Source organism: Penaeus monodon, chromosome 1, assembly GCF_015228065.2.
Source record: "Penaeus monodon isolate SGIC_2016 chromosome 1, NSTDA_Pmon_1, whole genome shotgun sequence".
In the NCBI taxonomy this organism is placed as follows: domain Eukaryota; kingdom Metazoa; phylum Arthropoda; class Malacostraca; order Decapoda; family Penaeidae; genus Penaeus; species Penaeus monodon.
The window spans coordinates 50554696-50559931 of NC_051386.1; the positions used below are offsets into that span (position 1 = coordinate 50554696).

At 29.8% G+C, this 5236-nt stretch overlaps 1 pseudogene; it reads left to right on the top strand.

Moving 5' to 3' along the window:
- The first annotated feature begins 262 nt into the window (after positions 1–262).
- On the top strand, positions 263–4015 carry LOC119574104 (annotated as a pseudogene).
- Positions 4016–5236: the final 1221 nt, after the last annotated feature.

Here is a 5236-nt window from a genome sequence, read left to right on the forward strand (position 1 = left end):
GGTACATTTTACACTTGTTTACTGATGGAAATAATGTTAGAGCCCCTTTCCCTAAAGGGCCATTGAGTCTACCACCAAAGAGTTTTTGTTTTACTAGTGGCAAGTCATTCCCATCCCTTGGTCTCCAGACAAAATTTCATGAAGGCATTTTCCGTACCCTGGCCCCCAGTTGAATTTTCCATGATGTGAGGGTTTACATCCCCCAGATCTAGGGGTTAATATCCACTTGCAATTTACAATAAAATTTCTTTTTTTCATCTTTATTGCTATTGATAGTATGGTTATAAGTAACATTTTTTTTCTAATACAGCGTATTGTTGATATGCGAAGTGACACAGTCACCCAACCAAGCAGAGAAATGAAGGAAGCCATGTTTGATGCACCAGTTGGTGACGACGTTTTTTTCTGAAGATTCTACTGTTAAAGGTATTTTTTTTAAGCCATGTCTAAAAATTGTATTTAACTTCAGAAACTTTGTGGATAATTCATAATCAAACAGTTGCAGTTTTCTATATTTTTCTCTGAAATTATTTTTGGGCTTTTTCTCTCTTTAAAATATAAGAACTTTAAAGAAAGATTAAGTCCAGTAGTTCTTATGAAGGTGTGTAAAATCAAACCATATATATATCATGGACAAACAAAATAGTTATGAAACATTTTATATATTCTAACTTGAACTTCCTTTACAATATCTTGGCAAAGCATTTTCATTAACATTTTAGTACGCTTTTCACTAACTTTGTTTTTTCTGCATTTTCATAAATACCACCAATGACTTGTGCTTGTGTTTTTTTTTTTTTTTTTTTTTTTCTGGTTTATCTATACATTGATTATATTTAAAAAATTATGTGATATTTGTATATTTCAGCTTTAGAAGAAAAAGTTGCCAAATTATTAGAAAAGGAGGCAGCTTTGTATGTTCCATCAGGCACTATGGCAAATCTTGTGTGTGGTAGTTTGTTTATATAAGTAAGAGGAAAATTTAGGTCTGATACTTGTATATATTAAGAAGTTTCTTGTCCTATGTTAATCCATAAATAATTATTGATGTAGCATTATGTCCTTACTGGGAAGGATGGGTGGTTTAATACTATGTCGGGTAGCGGGTAAGATTTTCCCTTTCTTTGAAAGTAGTGAGAAAATACCGATAATATGATTAAACAATATAACAATCAGTAAATTGCTTTTACCTTTAAGTTTATGTGTTTATTTATACATCTGAATATTTATTTTTCAGTTTTAACACACTGTTGGAGCCGGGTTCAGAAATTGTTGTTGGGGATCAGAGTCACCTAAATCTCTGGGCACAGAGAGGAGTTCCACAGGTATTTGGAATGTGCATCCTTTATTATCCTTCATAATTTTCAAAGTTTGCTTTTTATTTTATCTTTTTGTTGGAATTCTTGCTATTCTTGCTTCTCCTCCTCATCCCCATCAGTTATCCTCATGATTTAGCCCTTCTACTTTTCCTTCTTATCCTGTCTTTTTATCTTCTTTATATACCATCCCCTCACTTTTCCTAAGAATATATATATGAGGAGATCACTTTTCTATCACCTTCATAAAAAAAAAAAAAAAAAAAAACGCAATTTGTAATTTGATATGATGATATTTTTTGTTTCAAGTATTACACATATAGCTTTCTCTTTCCTGCAATACAGGATATTAATATTTTTCATTTTAGTGTTTAATATTTTTCTTCAGATTGGTAGTATCCATCATCGAACCATTAAAAACCATCCAGATGGGACTTTTTCATTACAAGAATTGCGATCACTAGTTCGAGATGATGACCACACTGGCCTGTCACAACCCTAGTGTGTGTGGAGAATCCCACAACTTGATGGGAGGGAAGGCTCTACCTCTCCAGTGGCTCGATGATGTGAGTCACTAAAGAAACAGAATTATGCACCTTCTGTCATGCTTTAATTTGAAATTCTAAACATTGTATTTTTGTATATGTTTATACTGATTTTCTTCTGTCAAACAATTCAACAATTAAATTCTAAAAAATTGGCATTTATATATTTTGGAATACGAACATTTTACCAAAATTGAACTAATCTCAATGGTATACAATAATTTTACTGTAGTACTGCCTTAATGGTATTTACCAACTTTTCCTGTCTTTCATTAATCTTTTACCCAAAGCTTGGAGCTCTGTGCAGTGAGATGAACTTGCTATTACACATGGATGGAGCTCGATTAGTCATGCTTCAGTTGCTCTAGGGATGAGCCCTGCACGACTGGTGCAGTCATGTGACTCTGCAACTCTGTGTCTTAACAAGGGCCTTGGAGCACCTATGGGATCTCTTGTTGTGGGCACCAAAGAATTTAGCAAGGTTTGTATTTTGACTGATTTCATTCATTTGGTAGATCCTGGTAAAGTAAAGAGAAGATTTGATTCGTTACTGTTAAGTGGTGTAACTACAAGAATTATGGTTTAAAAATATTTTTTATGTTCAGCTTTGTTAATCCTGTGACTGTTATTTGAGCCAATTTTGTCATGTAGTATATATATGTACCTTATCCTTGAAGTAACTAATTTCATGCTGAAAGTTACTGTCATGCAATACTTGTGCTTTTTTATCCAGATACTATTACTGTGCATTCCTTAACCATTGATTTATAACTACTCCATAGATCTTATGGTTTATGGAATGAAAATAATCTCCTAAATGACTGTTTTTTATTTGTTTTGCAGTATTCTGAATAGTATGAATGCTTTAAAATAAATTTCGAAAAATAAATTGTGAGGATATTAATGTTCTTTGGTATGTATGATTTTTACTAAATCAAATGAAAAAAAAAATAATTATTTTATTAATGTTAGGCCAGATTTGAAGATGGAAGAAGCTATAATAATAACTAATAACAATAATAATAATGATAATAATAATTACTGTTACTGTTATTATTATTATTTGGGGAAATACAAACTTTCTTGTTTTATTACTTTCTTTTCTACCTTTCTCTTTTTCTTACTATTGTCTGAACTTTCTTTAAGATTCGTTCAATGCAAATATTGACAGAGCCATAAGAGTAAGAAAAGTATTGGGAGGTGGCTTACATCAGGCAGGAATGTTTGCTGCAGCTGGTATATATGCTCTTGACCATGTAACTCCAAGATTGTCTTGGGATCACACACATGCCAGAGCATTGCACAGAGTAAGCACTGTTTATGTTTTTGTGTATTATGAATAGAGTGAGTCTGGTTTTGACATTTCGAAAATTGTAAGTTGATTTATTTGTGGTTTTATTGTGTATATTACAAAATGCTTTTTGTCTTAGGTGTTTCAGAAGAGCATAGTAGCGCAGTCACAGTAGATCTTAAGGATGTTCAGACAAATGTTGTCATGCTTCATTGTGATAATATCAGAGTCAATGCTAAGAAGCTGTGCCAGAGACTTTCTTCTGTGAGTATAAATTTCTGTTTTGTTTTATGTCTTATCACTTTTTTTTGCCACAGTTTTGACATTTAGGACTTAGCATCCAAAATTAAAGAAATTAAAATTTTACCAAAGAAGAATATTTATCATAATTATTGGGAAGTAAAAAGTAAACTAGTATGAATAGTAGATCACTTTTGTATCCGTTCTTATTTATAAATGCTTAAACAGCCAGGAGGGAGATGAGCCATGGTGATGATTTTTATGGAGCTTTGAAATGATATAGTAATTAACACATCTACAGTATTAATATGATACATTTTTTTATCAGGTAACAGACACAGAAACAGATGACCTCGGAGAACAAGTGATAGTGCTGATGTCTCCTGTGTCTGATACAGCAGTCAGGCTTATGACACATTGTGATGTTAAAAAGGAAGATGTAAAGGCAGTCATTAAGAAGCTTAAATATATAATTCGGGAGTATGACAATATGATGTATTTGGAATACAAGATTAGTGTATAAGATTTAAATCTTACATCAGCACCCTTATTATTATTTTTTTTTTTTTGTGAGTTTCTTTATTGTATTGTAAGTAACTGATAAATGTTAATATCTACAGTATTAATTTATCATATATGATACATTGTTTGAGTGATTACTTCACTGATGTTAAAGTTTTACTAAGAGTTTTCTGTTACTATATGCATTTAGGTATAGTTCACACATATTTTTATAACAGTGATTTCTGTTCATGAAGATTAATTAATGTATTGTTTCTGAAATTTTAATTCTTTGAATTGTATGTGATAACAAAATACCTGAAACTTAAAGAACATATAGTCAGAATGAATTTGCAACATATAATGAAAAAGACTCAAGAGCTGTGATATTTAATGATGATTGTGCCTTTTAAATGTTCTTACAAGAAGCTATAGAACAAAGTATTAAACGTTAAGGCATTCTTGTAAATAAAGAGTTTTATGACAATTTAGCTGATTATTTCCTTAACCCTAAATTAGAATATCTAATATGATATCTAATACGTGTGTGCGTCGTGTGTGTGTAGTATAGTTATAGTTATAGTTATAGTTATAGTTGTTATATATTATATATATATATATATATATATTATTAATATATGATATATATATATATATATATATTATATATATATATATATATATATATATATATATATTTATATTTATTTTTATATTTATATTTATATATTTATTTTATATATTTATTTATATATTTATAAATATATATATAGTTATATATATATATATAATATATATATATTATTATTATTATTTTATATTATATTATATTTATAATATTAATATATTATATATATATATATTATATATATATATATATATATTTAATATATATATATAATATATTAATATATATATTTATACACAAAAAAATATAATATATATATATATATATATATATATATATATATATATATTATATATATATATATTATATATATAAAAATTATATATATATATATAAAAGCGAGGGACCCCCGGGGTTTGGTTCCCCGTGGCGATTCTCTTGTTACAAAAGGTATCAAGACAAGACTCCAAGACACTGGATAGCATCCGGGTTTTCGCTTCCATAGAGCAAAACTGGCATTATCAAGGGCCTTTGAAGACACGTAGCTTGGTCCTTCTGCATAGGTACCGACATCTCCAAATGCTCTTGTTGATCGAGTTCATGGTTCCTGTTGCTGGATCAGTCTGTCTACTAACTTTTTGGCCTAACAGCCCAGAGATATGCACTATGCTACCAAGAATGTAAAACTCTCTGTAACTTAAAAACGTTCTCGCTG